General features: G+C 43.6%; 1 protein-coding gene across 4 annotated transcripts in view; it reads left to right on the top strand.

Annotated features, from left to right (window-relative positions):
- ZBTB44 (zinc finger and BTB domain containing 44) overlaps nucleotides 1–16,079 on the top strand; it is a 42,979-nt gene that overhangs the window by 2,078 nt on the left and 24,822 nt on the right. Inside the window, exons 1-2 of one of the 4 annotated variants that reach the window (XM_077190074.1) lie at nucleotides 8,102–9,035; nucleotides 15,247–15,355. The exons of 2 other annotated variants lie outside the window; for them this stretch is intronic. The gene's annotated coding sequence lies outside the window, so the exon portion shown is untranslated. Of the gene's footprint in view, nucleotides 1–8,101; nucleotides 9,036–15,246; nucleotides 15,356–16,079 lie in introns of those variants that run through there. One more of the 4 variants, XM_054647469.2, reaches the window with a different exon arrangement.

The raw sequence follows: 16,079 nt of genomic DNA, 5'->3' as shown, positions 1-16,079 counted from the left end.
GTCCCCTGGGCTTGTGGAAAGTGTCCCTGCCCATTGCAGGGGAGTTGGACGTGATCTTTAAGGTCCCTTCCAACCCAAACCGTTCTGTGATGTTTCTAGAATCATTATTGTCCCCATCTGATACTCTGGGTTTGCCATACCCCCGTGGGGAGTTTCTCAATTTTCCTAGCACACGTTTGCCCCTGCTTTATTTCTGTGTTTCTGCCTGATAGGAAGCTTTTCTTTTCCCTTTTAAAAGATTTTATTTAGTTTATTCTTGGGGTATATCCACCAGGTATCCTCATGGCAGCTGTTACTGAGGTAGAGGTCACCCAGTTCACCCCTGAGCTGGTCCCTGGCTCTGAGCTGGATGTTTCCACAGATGAGGTGGTGGTTATTTATCACATGTGGCACTGGTCTGTGGACCCTGCAGGGTGATGTGAGCGGGAATGAGTCCTGTGGGAATGAGGCTCTCAGGGAATTGGGAGTGCACTGTGTTTTTCTTCTGCCCTCGAGTCTCCTGCTGCAGTTTGATGCCTGCACGTGGGGCAGATCCGAGGTGTGATGAGCCTGGAGACCTCGCCTGGGTTTGAGTGCAGCTGTTCAGGGAGGTGGAGCTGAACCTGGGAGCTCAGACACAGCTCTCCCAGTGTAAATGCCTCCATTGATGTCCAGCTGTTTACTCCAGAACCAGTTACAATGCTCTAAGTGCCTCTCCCTTGGGACTACTATTTAAACAGCTGGTTTTAATCCAAAGCTTTAATTGGTGCTGACACCCCAGGCAGTCTCTTTCCATGGGAAGGGAATTTCCAGCCCCACTTGAGTCTCCCCAGGTGGATGATGCATGGATGCTGAGGGAGGATCATGCCTGGGAGGTTTTGTCCTGGTTTTGTTTACAGGGTGAGGGAATTCCTGCCTCTCTCACTGTGAGGTTTGGAGGGGAGACACTGTGCTCACATATTCCTTCTGCAGTACGTAAGAGGAGTAGGCAGAGGGTGAAACTGAATCCTTGCCATGCTTGTTGCAACGGGAGATTAATCATAAACTCTGGCCCTTCCCAAAGGGGTGCTTTCATTCTGCAGTGTTAGTGGGGAATTGTGCTGCTCTGAGGGTCTGCTCAGCTGTTTGCCAAAGGCTCTAAAGCAAAGCAGCTTCCCCTGGCTGAGGCTGAACAACCCCCCAGGTGCTGGGTTTGGTTGTATCCCACGACTTGCTGGAAGGAGATTTTGTAGCTTTGTGGCCTTTCTGTGGATGGATGTGAGGTGCTTGTGCCTGGTGAGGTGTTTGTGTGGCCAGCAGCAAGTCTTGGGTCCTTCACACTCGTGTGGGGTATTTCACATCACTGTTTCATGGCCTCACCCATTCTATCTGCTAAACTTGTTTTTCAGTGAGCTTTGAGAACATCTGAGTGTATTCCTAGGAGAACATCTGGTGATATCTGTAGCTTCACTCCTTTTAGGGATTGTAATGCACTAGTTTAAAGAAAAAAGAAAAAATCAACCTGTGACAAAGCAGTGCTGCTTTTGCTGGCATGTGACGAGGAAGGAGATGTCCCCTGACGTAGAAGGGATTGTCTGTTGACATTCTTCTCCCTCTCCCAGTTATAAGTAGGTTATCCCTGCTCAAATTATGCAACTGTGCAGACAGCCAGACTTCAGGAATTCCAAATACTTCAATGTGTCAAGTGCTGACTTCTAAATTAAATGCCACGGTTGCAGAGCGTGTTCACAGTCTGTCGCTTGAAATACGACATCAATCTTGGAATCGCGTGTGGCTGAGAAGGGGCAGCAACTTAATTGCTTGTTTCTTCCAAGAAGTGTTGTGTGAGGGTTTGGCAGGAGCCAAACTGGGTGGGAGATCTGCCTCTACCTGTGACACTGTTTCCATATGGAAGTCAGCAGTTACAAGCAGAAAAAAACCTCCTGAAAACATTGATTTATGTAACGAATTGAAATGCTTCATTCCATGGCCCTGGCTGTCGCCTCCAAGATGCAGTTTTCAGCATCCAGATCTAATTAAAGAGTTGTGTGCTTATTGCTAAGTAAACATAGGAGTCCATCACTCTCCTTGCCTTGCAGAGCAAATTGATTCTTCTAATGGTTTCACTGGATGAAAGCAGGTGTCTAGGACTGCTTTGTGCAAGGCACTGAAATGAAATGGTGGTGGTAGGAAATGAGCTGCAAACCTGATAAAATGGGGTGACAGGAAATGTAAACGCTCAGCATTTCATTCAATTCTTACATTCCATTTAATCAAGTGAAGGAAGTGACTTAAACTGTGCATTATTTGTAAATAGTGTGTTCTTAATGCCTTGCACTTCAGAGCTGGGGAAATCATTCTTTCACATGAGCACATTTAGCAGAGGATGTGAACAATGGGATCAGAAGAGCTGCAGAAAGTGTGTTGGGCTCAGCATGTGGTCTGTGACAGTGGCCAGGAGGAAATCATTAGGGGAGAGAGGAGCAGCAGCCCCAGGCAGCTCAGGCTTCATCCCCAGCTCCTGGTTTTGAGGTGGCCTGAGCTGGCAGTGCCTGTTGGACCTGTCCTTGAGGGCATTGCCTGAACATTTCCAACAGTTTGTACCTGGAGCTTCCACAGAATGCCCTGTGATGAATCTCTCAACTTGTGCAAAAATAATACCTGGCTTCTGGGTTTTTGGGGTTTTTTTGCTTCTTTTTTAAACTGTAATCTCATTGAATCCCTCGTACTTTTTGTAATATTTTTTGCATCAGCACCTCATTTGTGATTTTACAGGTCTCAGTGTTCTCAGTTTTCTCTCTTTGGGTTCTTTTCCTTTTCCAAGCTGTCTTGTCCCAGTCTGTTTGGTACATCTGTCTGCAGAGGCAGCTCTTCATCACTTGGGGTTTTTTTTCTTTGAGCTCTGCTGTTATTTTGAGGTGATTTGGCCACAACATTTGTTTGCTTGCTTTACCCAAGAAGACTGAATAAAGAGAGATGTGCTTTCTAATAAAGGGACACTTTGTAGCTCCTCTGTGATAATATTATAAACATTTACTATGTGGAATGTTTTATATTCCAAGTGCAAATGAACACAGTAATCATAATGAGAGATATTGTAGTGGAAATACAGATAGTGAGGAAGATCTTAGTTTATAAATACAGTACAGATGGCCGTTGAGGAGGCATTTTGTATTTGGATATTACCAAGAGAGCAGTATGGAAAAAACTGCAGTTGTGGTGGATACTTGCCAGAGTTAAGTTGGAAGGCACTGGAAGCCTGAAGATGCCATGTCCTGTGGAGACCTAAGAGTCCCAGAAATGACTGGTGGGTCTGGGGATAACTGGTGGGTTAGGGACACATTGTTCCCTTAGGAGGGACAGGTATTGGCAGTGTTGAAGCTCTCTGGCCTGACAGTTCCTGCAGTTCTCTTTCAATGTCTTGTTTTGGTTTTTTAAGTGGATAAATATCCCTGTTTTGAAATACTTACTGTGAAAAGTTTCTGTAAAATGTTGGTAAAGATGCTGGAGGTTTAAAAAACCCCACAAAATGTCCTTATGCCCAGCACAAACTGTGGATATGGCTCTGCCAGGCCAGCTTTGGCCATAGCAGGGCAGACAGCTCCAGCCCGTGGAGTTGCTGCTCCACAGCAGCAACTTTCAATGTCTTGTTTTGGTTTTTTAACTGGATAAATACCCCATATTTTGAAATAGCTACTGTGAAAAGTTTCTGTAAAATGTTGGTCAAGATGCTGGAGGTTTAAAAAACCCCACAGAACTGTCCTTATGCCCAGCACAAACTGGATATGGCTCTGCCAGGCCAGCTTTGGCCATACCAGGCTCCAGCCTGTGGAGTTGCTGCTCCACAGCAGCAACTTTCAATGTCAATGTCTTGTTTTGGTTTTTTAAGTGGATAAATACCCATATTTTGAAATACCTACTGTGAAAAGTTTCTGTAAAATGTTGGTAAAGATGCTGGAGGTTTAAAAAACCCCACAAACTGTCCTTATGCCCAGCACAAACTGGATATGGCTCTGCCAGGCCAGCTTTGGCCATACCAGGCTCCAGCCTGTGGAGTTGCTGCTCCACAGCAGCAACTTTCAATGTCAATGTCTTGTTTTGGTTTTTTAACTGGATAAATACCCCATATTTTGAAATATCTACTGTGAAAAGTTTCTGTAAAATGTTGGTCAAGATGCTGGAGGTTTAAAAAACCCCACAAAATGTCCTTATGCCCAGCACAAACTCTGGATATGGCTCTGCCAGGCCAGCTTTGGCCATACCAGGCTCCAGCCTGTGGAGTTGCTGCTCCACAGCAGCAACTTTCAATGTCTTGTTTTGGTTTTTTAAGTGGATAAATACCCCTGTTTTGAAATACCTACTGTGAAAATTTCTGTAAAATGTTGGTCAAGATGCTGGAGGTTTAAAAAACCCCACAAAGCTGTGTGGGGTTATGCCCAGCACAAACTGTGGGTATGGTGGATGTGGATATGGCTCTGCCAGGCCAGCTTTGGCCATACAAAGGCAGACAGCTCCAGCCTGTGGAGTTGCTGCTCCATATCAGCAACTTTCAATGTCTTGTTTTGTTTTTTTAAGTGGATAAATACCCATATTTTGAAATACCTACTGTGAAAAGTTTCTGTAAAATGTTGGTCAATGGAGCGGTGGCTGGTGGCCGATGCTGGAGGTTTAAAAAACCCCACAAAACCGTGTGGGGTTATGCCCAGCACAAACTGTGGATATGGCTCTGCCAGGCCAGCTTTGGCCATAGCAGGGCAGACAGCTCCAGCCTGTGGAGTTGCTGCTCACCTGATAAGGTGATTTGTGGATAAATACAAGCACTTTTAGGTTTTGGAGCCAAGAAGAACTCCTTTTAGGCATTTATCTGCATAAATGAGTCATTAGGAAAATCAAGGTACACGTAGTGCTGAAAGGGTGATGACACAAGCACATTCCTGCCTTGCTTGAACTTGTTGAGGATTCTTTTCTAGCTGCTTCCGTTGGAAGGTGGCTGCTGTTGCTGTGTCTGTGACACCCTGGCTGCTGGCAGCAGTGCCTGGGTTCCTCCTTGGAGCACACAGCATCTGAGACTTTGCCTTGATCTCTCCCTTCTGCTCTTTACTGAGCTTTTTCTTCAGTGTTGCTTCCAGCACTGGGGGTGTTTATGGGGCTGCTGTGCTTCAGGGAGAGTTCAGATATGCATTGCCTTTCAGAAAAAAATCATTTATTATAGTTAATGTGGATTTCATTAGGGTGTAATGCTTCCTGGAATAAAAGTGAGAGAGAAAAGCTGTCATTTTGTGTAATAAACCTGAATATTTCAACCAACCAGTCAGTTGACAGGTAAGCTTTGTGCTCAGCTAGTAAAAACTAGCACTTAGCCAAATTTGGTAGTGACAAACCTGCTGTTTGTGCTGTGCCTTCCAGTCCCTAATTTCTGTCAAATGAGGGGACAAGGGGATGCTTTCCATGGACAGGAGGGAGCCCATGGTTTGGGGGATACTGGAGAGGAGGCACTCTGCACTTTGCCTGCTTTTGTGGAATGCACCCTGATTTTGCCTTGGAGGAAAGGAAAAAATGATGTGTGGGGACCAACAGATGGGAGAGTTTTGTTATTTTTGTCTTTTTGACTCTTGCAGGGATCCAGAGGAGTAATGCTACCAAAACAATCTTGAGCCATGCTGCTTTGCTGGGCCATTTTTTTCCTGATATTTCTTCCACATGCCATCACCAGAAAGGGCTGGGAGATTCTTGTTTTTGTGACTAATTTGGGAGGCTGGCTTGAGGAGTTTTCTTCATGTGTGTTTTTCCTGACTTCTTGTTGATAACGCTTTGCAGAGCTTCTGAAAGTGAAGGCTCAAATGCTGTGGGTAGCCATGGTAAAACAAGAAAAAATAGATTTCTGGAATTAGTTGAAATTAGCAGGTTGCTGCAGTCGGTGCCACGTGCAAATGAAAGTAATATATGGACATTTTTTGGCAATTTGCAGTACTTAGAAAATTTAATATTCAGTTGGGGGTTTTTGTACTGTTGTTAAAGAGCAAGGACTATAAAACTGCAGCCTTGCTTTTTATTACACAGAGTGGGAAATGGTCATCTAACAGCTTCTCTACACTAAGAAATTTGGGAAAAACTTAACCTGAATTTGCATGGAGCAAAAGGATAAAAAAGTTCCTGAGATCCCACAAAAATTCTGCATGAACAGTGCCATGGAAAGCGTGGTTAAATTTGAATGTGTGCCTTAGGGCTGGAACACATCAGCCCATTCACTGTAAGCTGATTTCATTCTGAGGCACTTCCCTGCAGAGGGATATGATGAGGACTCAGTTCACTTGTTGCTTTTATTCTACCAAAAAAACCCCAAAAAGCAGAAAAGTGGAGGTTTGTTCCATATGTTGATGGCACATTTAGTAGTTTGATCATGTGTTTTTTGGGGAATTGGTGAAAACCCAAAGTATAGGGTAGTGAATATGCTGTGAGATATCCCAAAACACTCTGTCTAGTGAAGTTCACACATTAATTTTTATTATGAGAATGAAGGTAATTCAGTGTGGAACCAGACCTTTTCACAGTTCCTGCTCATATTGTTAAACAAGCCTCAGTTCTAAGTGCTGTCAGAAAATGGCTTTTATGTGCTGGAAGGAATGCTACCGTGAGATTCCAGAGGCTGGGGAAGGTGGCATTTATCTGGTTTGCTTATTCAACCATGTGAAAGCTATATTAGGCACATAAACTTTCTGCACTACACTGCAGCTTCAAAAAAGCAACAAGTGAAATCTGGGTCCTTTGAAGTAGTGAATAGCAACATTCTGTTCTCCACAAGTGATGACTTCAAATGATCACACTAAAACTCAAAAAGCTGTCATGGCTGAGGAAAACAAGACAATTCTCCCCAGATAAATCTTATTTCAATGTATCACTGTGGCAAGAAACGTGGGTTTTGTTGGAGCCAGCAAACTTCAGTTACGTAGAAAGGCAGAGAGTCTTAAAAAAGGACATAGATCTTCCTTCTCTATCTGGAAATGATCTCAGGAAACATCTCACTGTTGCAGAAAAGCAGTCTGTGCCATCAGATCAGTTTCCAGCAGCAGGCACTACTGTCCTGCCCTGATTATTGTAATCTCTGCTTTTAATTAGATGCTGAGATGAATTAAGAGCTGTTGTGCTGCTCAGTGCCCTCGATGTGTCCCTGTCAGTTCTGCCTGCTCCAGTGTGCTGGTGAGGGAAGATGCTCTGAGAAGATCCCAGCACAGTTTACTTTGCAGACATGTTAAGGGACAGCTGCAGAGAAGAAAAATACACCAAAACCCCTTCTTGAGACTCCTTCAGGAGGTTAAAATAGATATTGACAAATACCTGGCAGGAAATCAGGCACTGCAGCAGGCTGCTGTTCTGTGTGCCTTTTACTTTGCTGTTCATTTAATGTAACAGGATGGAGATCTTACTCCAGAGTCACTTTAACTCTTTAGCTTCCAACTCACAGCTCCCTAATGTATCATGCTAAATATTAAATTCATTCTGTTGGATTTCCCATGAATTTCATTCTGTTCCTGGGGTTCCAGTTCTCAAGCATTTGTTTTTGTGTGTTGTGCTGACAATGCACTTTAACCTTTTGATGAGCATTTTCTGAGCCAGTGCCTTGGAGATCTTTGCTGAAATGAGTTCTTATGGCACTCCATAGGTGAGTTCTTCCATCTGTTATCCAAGTACATGAATTTCTTTCAGCTGGCTCTTTACCTTCAGTTTCTGTTCATCTGTGTGTTTGTACTAACAGCTCTATTTGTCATGTTAGTCAAACATTTAATGAAGTTCTCATCATAGCTGGTGTTTCCTTTCTCTGAAAAATACATTTTCAATCCAGCTTGAGACACTTTAACTTCAGTAAACACAGGTGGTATCCCAATTTCTGTTTGTTTTCTTATTCTTCATTCTTTTTTTCTTCAGTTTGTTTTCATTTGGCTGGATTTGTGCACTTGTATACAAACACCTGCAATCATGTATCTTTGAGAGATGAAAACATCTCTATATTTTTTAATAATCAGACCTTGTACACTAAATATTTGAGAGATGAAATTACCATAGTGCTCATGTTGCCAAGCTTATTTGCAGGTGTGCACCACAAAATGAGGCAGTCTTTGAGCAGTCCTGCCTCTTCTCCTGCTGCACTGACACCTTTTCCCTGGGAATTAAAGTGTCACTGGTTAATCCCAGCCCTGTCTGATGGAAACACTTTTAGACTGGCCTCTAATGAAAGGAGTGGTAACATGTTTTACACACCTACAACATGACATTTCATCTGCAGGTTTTATCTGGGCCAGGACTTGTAGCTATGCTTTAATCTTGCTGCATTCATCCAGCACACTCAGTGCCTGCTGTCAGAGCCCCAGCTCGGCTCTCAGGGATTCCCAAGCTTTGCATTACAAACTGTTGCCAGCTCCCAGCTTTTCCCATCAGTCAGGAGAGTCTGTGCTCAGCCATGGCCATTTTCAGAGCTGGGCAGATAAATTTCCATTGCCCTGAAGCCAACAGGAGCATTTAGGAGTTGAAACTTCACTGTGGGCAACTTAACTTCCAGCCCTGTGACATTTCTGTGACAGTTCATAATGTCCCCATTTATCTGTGGATTGGTTTTCACTCAGGACCTGCTTCATGGCAGCTGTGAGTCCATCAGCTGCAGAGACCACAACTCTCATTTGCCTGAGACATAACTGATGTGCAATTCCTGCCATAAAAATTAAAAAGAGAGAATTGAAGTAGAATTGAACTCTCCTACCAATTTGAGATCAGACAGCAGAAAGTCTTGCAGGCCCCTTGCTGTAGGCCACACAGAAGGGTTGATAAGGAACAAGAATAAATCCAGAAGTGTCACTTTCATGAGGAAATGACAAGCCAGAGCTGCATGAGAATCCACTGCAAGTATGTGGCTGCTGGTGAAGTTAATGAATGTGGCCTTGGAATCTGTAATTATTACAGTCAGGCAGATGAGTGCTCAATTCTGCCAGATGGGAGAGCTCCACTCTGAGTTCCAGGACATGCCTGGGGCTTTCAGACACATTCACTCTGCAGAAACACTCTGCAAGCTGCATCAGCCCACACAGGTAAGTTCTGTTCTTGTTCTCTTCCGTCACTGGGAAGTTTCTGGGGGTTTGTGGATCCCTTTGACCAGCAGGTTTGGCTGGGTTTAGATGCACACATCCCCATCCTGAGCTGTGTGCTGGGCCCTCCTCTGCAGGCTGTAATTCTGCTCCTATCAGCCCACACAGGCTCCCTTTAATATCCCCTCTCACACTGTCAGAGCACAACTGCTGAATTTTTACATCCAACTTCTTAATTCCCATGCAGATGACTGGTCAGGAAAACAAAAAAAATCCCTAAGACACCTTGTGCTTCACCTTAAATGTAGAAACAGCATCTCCTGAAAATTGTGATGCATTAACTAATGGTTTTCAGCTTTTTCTTCGCTGTGACCTCACAGTACTGGAGCAACAGCTCTGTGATGTGTTTTATGTTGGTTTTAATATTCTAAAATAAAAGTAGCAGGCATGTATATACCTCTTTTCATCACAGTAGATGTTTTGGGGTATTTTTTGACTTTCACATGCTCAGGCAGTCTGGTGACATGAGGAAGACTTTGGTCATCTCACTTTGGAAACTGTAAACCTTTTCTTGGAGTTTTATAGCTTTGAATGAGGACAGCTGAGATATTTAGAATTAAGCAAATATTTCTGATTTGCTCTTGGTCCATATTGCTTTAACAGCAGCCATTGTGCTTAATATCCATGGTGTAAAAATAAAATAAAATCTGCAAAACCACAGAGGAGCAGGAAGTACACATAGGGGAACAGGAAGTACCCCTTACAGAAGTAAGGTGTTGGTTGTCCATCTTTTGGCAAGGGAAGTTAAAATCAAGTGCCAGGAAGGTGTAGAAGTGGATTGCAAGGATGGTGCAGTGTCTGACCATACCTCACACCTTGCTGCTGGTAAGAATTAAAACAGAATGCCAAAGTAGGAGGATTTTTTGCTCTCTCTTTTATGGGAATATGCATTGAGAAGTGAATTAGATCAACTTTTTTCAAAAAGCTAACAGTGATTAAGGCATTGTTGCCAAAAGCAGAGGCTGGGTTTGAGTGATAAATTGCAGGGCTGAGAAGTGGCTGGGAGCCTTGGCACCTGCAAGAGGAAGGTGTCAGCTCCTGGATCCAGCACTCAGCTAAAGCTCCACTCATGCAAACTGGCCTAAGATAATCTGTGCTCTTCTGCTTGGGGAAAGTCTGTTGGTACTGTTCCCTTAAAATGTGTATGTAAATGTTTTCTAATTTTATCCTTTCACAAGTGTTCTGTTGCAGCTGACATCCCATCTCCACTTTACAATAAAACCATTTTGTAGAGCAAATTGATGGGTTTGGCACCCCACTACTTGTCTCAATGCCTTCACCAGCCCTGAGAATTAAAATGCACCTACTAGATTTGCATCATGCAAATGCATTTTTCCATGATCTGAGTCAGTTTTTTCCTATCCCCATGAAAGATTAATGTTTTTGATAGCAGTGACAGTGTGAGTCAGAGCTGGAGCTGTGAGCTGGGGCTCTGCCATGGCTGCACACATCTGCTTTCTCCTTGTGCCATGGTACAGTCAAAGCTTTTGTCTTCTGTTATTGCAGGGTTTAATTTGGGGGAAACTGCAGAGATCTGTTAGGAATACGAAACATCTATTTCATGGACACCCTGGGCCTGCCTTTTTTCTGGGTAATTATTTTGGAAGAGGAGCTGTTGGATGCTTTGCACCTTGTCCTTTGCAGATGAACACTGTTCCTGGTGTGTTGGAGGACTTAGAGTAAGGAAATCCTGTGTGCTTTTGCCTTTATGTCTTTCCTGCCCTGAAGAGCTTTACCTTGGTTGCTACCAAAAATGGTGGTGGGCCCTGTCACAGCTCAGGATTTCCAGATTTGCAAATATTCTCAGCAGTTTTTTTTGTGAGGAGTTGCAGCCTTGGTGCGTTGACTTTGTAAACCTCAGCTCTTACAGCACTCAGGAGAAACTTACCTAAATGTTTACAAATCCATTTAAAATTGGGGAATGAGAGTAGCTTATTGTCAGCTTCTGGGAGTGATAAACATTCAGAGCCTCTGATAATTGTGTAGCTTATTTACATTGACCATGGCTGCTTCCTGACAGTGTTTTAGTCTCCCTCCATGGAGCTGAAGTCTGGTTCTGGGGTACTGCCTGCCACCCTTCAGCAGCAGCAGCTTCTGCTGGGTTATACCTAAAATTTAGGAAGATCTAAACTCTAGAATTTGGAAAGTTTCTTTGCAAGGAGTTTTTCACAGGAAGAGGTGCATCCTTGAAAAGTAAAAAAAAAAAAAAGATAAATGAAAAATTAAGTGTGGAACAAAGGAAGAGGCTGGGGGTGAGTACAGAGCACCCAACAAATGTTCTCTGTGAGCAGCACTGATGGTCATGAAGGCAGTGAACAGAACTTGGCAACAGTGGTGTTCCATAACCCCAATCTTTACAAAATACAAAATACTTCTTGTGAAGTGCAGTGGTTTTGGGGTACATTGGGAAAGCACAACACACTCTTGATATCCCTTCTGCTGGGAAGGGGAGTGTTAGCTGCTCACAATGAATAGGTAGTTGTAGTATTTCAGCTTTCATTTGTTAGGTGAAATTGCTCTTCCATTCCAGCTCCCAAGTGGAGCTCTCTGAGTTCCTTACCTGTCATCAGCCACCCTTGGTGGGCAGGCAGAGATCCTCCCATGGATGTGAGTGTTCCATGTGCAGCTCAAGCCCTGACCAAGAACAAAACACCTCCAAAAAGTGCCTGAACATTGTCCTCTTCTGAGAAGCTGGGAGGAGAGGGACCCAGGGGCAGTGCAGTGTCCTGGGGTATTTCAGTGAAATGGTTTGGACAGTCAGAGTCACAGAGAGCAGGGACTGAGGCAGGCCCAGCACTGAGTGCTCCCAGCTGCTTGCAGGCTGTGCCATCACCTCAGCCCAGCACAGGCTGGAGCTTGGCATCTCTTGCAGCTTGAACACAACGGGGTTTATGCAGCAGCTCCTGAACACTGGCTCCTTTGTGCACTCCCAGTTTGGAATCTGCTGTCCTGGAGGAAATGGAACTTCTCAAGGCCAGCATACTTCCCAGAATGGGTCATTTCCCTGGTCCACTCATGCACTGCAGCCAAAGGTTACAGGTTTGCATTCCAGGGATTCCAGAGCTCCAAGGTGAATGCTCCACACTGATGTCATTTTGAGCACAGAAACCTCTGCTTGCCTCTTTTACATGAATACTGTCAGGGTTGGCAGTGCTGCCTTGAGGTCAAACTAGGTTCACTAACCTGAGTTAAAATATGATTTAAAATGAAGTTTAGAAAGTGCTGTTGATTGATTTGAACCTAGCATGGTGTGGGAGCTCTGGCCTGCAGTTTTGTGAAGTGAACCAGGACAAGATTTATAATGGAGATAGTACCTTTTATTAGGCCAGCTGCTGTTGGGGAAACAGATGTGTGTTTAGATAGAGATAGAAATAGAAATAGCAGACTGGTAGTTCATTCTGATTGAAGCAGTTGTTCTGACTCAATTATGAACTTAATTATACTTAATTATACTAACCAGTTAATTTGAGGGAGTGAGGGGTGCCGGTACCTGTGTACTGCAGTGAGATGACAGAGATAAAATGCTCCAGGTCTCATGTTTACCCTGTGGAAGGTTTGTCTGTGTCTGGACTGCTGCTGCTGGTGGAATGCTGCTCTAACCAGTGCCCAAGGAGTGACCAGCATTAAAAATAAATCATGATATCAAAAAACAACCAAAGATCTGATTTACACCATGGGCTCACATCACAGTTTGATGAATGTATCTGAGGGGTTGATGAGCACCAGGGTGGGAATTTCCTAATCATTTTGAGGAGTTAATTGCTATAAAGTGATATAAAGTCTGTTGGTTTCAGTGTTCAGAAAACCTGGTGTTTTCATGCTGTGAATTGCCACGGATCAGGATAGGGAGGTTAAAGGTAGGGTGGTGGTTTTGTGGTGCTAAAAATGACTTTTGTTTTGAAGTGATGTGACTAAGTGAGAAACTGAATGCAAACAGCTCCCTGAGTTTGATTCACTGACTCTTCTCAAATATTTTTATAGATACCATGTTTCAAACCCAATCACATTAGGCAGCAGGTGAATAAGGAGCTAAATTTTGTGTACATGAAAGTAGATAGGTTGCATAAGCAATATTTTTGAAGTCCTTCTTTTCCATTCACAGTTTCATTACATTATAACATTACACTTACAGTGTACAGTTTCATCTTTGCTGTTTCTAAGCTCGGAAACTTGACACCTGTTGAATCCCAGAACAGTGCATGTGCTGTGGTAGCTGTTGCTAAAACTTGCATTTCAGTAGCCTTGAAACAGTGAGAATGAGCTGAGTTACTCCAAACTACTTAAAGGTCAGGTCTTCATTTGTGCCCCTAGGTGTTAAAAAAAAAAACCCAACTAATTTTCAAATGAATTGTACAAATCCTTTGGTACAGTAGCACTTCCCTTAGACTGCTTTTGGCTAATAGTGGATAAAATTGTCCTTGCTCTGGAAGGCCTGAAGTGCTCACATTTGAATTCTCACCTTGTTCAGGGATGAATGCTGTGATGGTGATTCCTCACATGTTTCCAGGGCAGGAATGCATGCTGGAAAAACCATTCTCTCCAACTGTAAATGCCTGTGTCAAAGTTAAATATGGACTGAAGTGTCCCACTGTGTATATTTTTAAAACCTGTGAAAGTGCCTTGGATTTCAGTGTGTTTCTCTGGAGGTTTGAAATGTGTTGTGGGCCAGGGTGTGAGTGTGTGCCTGGGGAATGGGAGGAGGAGCCCCACTCTCTGTGATACCATCCCTGGTCCCTGCCTAGAGGATGGTTTGTGGCTCCAAAATTAACAGCTTTTCCAGCTCCAGCCCACTTAGCACTTAGTTGAGGTGTGCACCTTGCTGTCCCCACCCCAGCACTCCCAAGGGTGTGGGTAGATTCAGTTCTTGGATGTGGCATCCAAGAGCTGCTGTCAGGGACTCAGGCTGGGAACTAAGACCTGCCAAAGTGCTGTTTTGAAATGATGATAATACACAGGTGATGGACTTGGGCTGAAGCTGTAATGTTGCAGCCCTTTACCCTCTCAGGTCACTGTGAATTGAGTGCAGCTATAAAAGTGCTTTGCACCACTGAGAGATTGGAAAGAGGTTGAACCATTGGATAACCTGGCTGTGCTTTAGCACGCTCATCTTTTCATGTGGAAAATGCTTTCATACTGTTTAAATTACCTTCTAAAAATATTTGATGTTTTTACTACATCATTAACTGTAAGGAGCTGATATTTTTCCCCCTCCTCAGCCTGGCCCTTTGGATTTTTCTGAAAATAGCATTTGTGCATGCTCCTTGTTCACACTGAGGCCTGGGTGGGAGCCACTTGTTTGAATGGAGGTGTCAGTGCAGTGAGGGTGAAAGTCATTTTACAGAAGTGATTTAACAGAGCAATATCCCACATCCGTGGCAGGAACACTGCTCCTGTAATAAATTTAAATCAATTTATTGCACATCACTGACTTCCGCTATTTTATTTTAAATTCTGTAACCAGATCAAGGTCAAGGAAGCAAAAAGATGAAAGGAGAAGGGGAAAGGAAGCCAGAAGAGGGGAGGGGCAGCAGGACAAGGAATGGTTTAGAGCAGGGCAGCAGAATTGAGCTCTCACTTTGGGGCTGGAGGGCTGAGCATTCCTTGTTCAGAAGAACAGAGAGAAAATGGCTTTGTCTTTTGGGCCTGTAGGAACTGGGAGGATTGCTCTGAGATCTTTCTCCTTGTTTATAATGATGTACTGCTACTACTTCTAAATACCAAACTATTCCATGGCTAGTCCTTGTGAATGTGTTGTCCTTGTACTTCTGCTGAACAGAAGTGCTTGTGAACTTCTGATGTGCCAAGGAACAGCTGCAGCAACCAGCATTGCAGAAGGAAGGGGATCCAAGGGCCATTTCTAAATATGCTGTTACAAGATTTTGCTGTAGTGTGTTGGTCTGAGATCAATGAAACATGTTTTTCATTTGATTCATGCTGGAGAACAAAGAGTCTGGATATTCAGATGCCTCTTGAGGTCAATCTGGTTTTTTTCAGTGAAGGGAATGTTTTGCTTGTGCTTAACTTCTTCCTCTGCACCAGTGTGAAATTTCATTTTAAACCCAAACGGCCCTTAGAGTTTCCACCAGACTTTATATATATTATCAGGTGTTAGTTAATCTGTTCTCTTGAACAGCTAGGGTTCCTCTGTCTGCAGGGCTTTGAGTATCAAAAGTGAAAACCCAGGAACAAGAAGCAGCCAAATGTCAATGTCTGTAGAACCAGGTGGGCTGTGACAGCTGCTGTTTCCATGTGTCACATTTGGGGTAAGTTGTTCCACACTTGCAGTTGCTCTGTGAAGCTCCACGTGAGCCATTTGCAAGCATGGAATTTTTTTTTTTTTATGTGGAAGGGAAAGAAGGATGATGTGCAGAAGCTGGCTGACTGCAGGAATGAATCAAACACAATAATGCTGTTGATGTTTAACCAGTGAGATAATTGTGTCTGGTGTTAATTGTATGAGGCATGTGCAACACAGAGAGCTTCCATGCAGGCTTGGAAGGGGCTCAAGCAGGTGAAACACTGTGGTTTATCTTCCCTTCACAGTGCAATGTTTCTGACATTTTTGGGGAAATCCAGGGGTCAAACACCCCATTCTCATCAGGACCTTGCACAAAACACATGCATTTGCTCCCACATGGAGAGAACTGCTCCCCAAGAAGGCAGGTTTGTGTTTTTCAGGAGAAACAAGTTGCCCTCCTTGTTTTATTTATCACATACATAAAATCAGTTTATGTCTATTTGATTTAAACTTAAACTTTCCTTTGAGGTTTATATTGCATTGTGTTTGTGAAGGAATTTTCAATAACTTCTGATCCTCGTTTAAAACTATTAAAAGCAGCTTTAGGTAATCAATACCTGCACTACAGCAGGAAATCAGACCTATTGGCACTGTTGTTTTATGTTTACTAGTTTGAACTCTGGCCTCTGAAAATTCATGCTGTAGTTTCTCTGAAGCTTTTCTGGTATTAAATACCTTCCCTGGGAGAT

The sequence above is a fragment of the Agelaius phoeniceus genome, chromosome 23 (assembly GCF_051311805.1).
Source record: "Agelaius phoeniceus isolate bAgePho1 chromosome 23, bAgePho1.hap1, whole genome shotgun sequence".
Taxonomy (NCBI): Eukaryota; Metazoa; Chordata; class Aves; order Passeriformes; family Icteridae; genus Agelaius; species Agelaius phoeniceus.
Note: the sequence above shows the minus strand (reverse complement) of the source record. Positions and strands in the feature narration are given on the sequence as shown.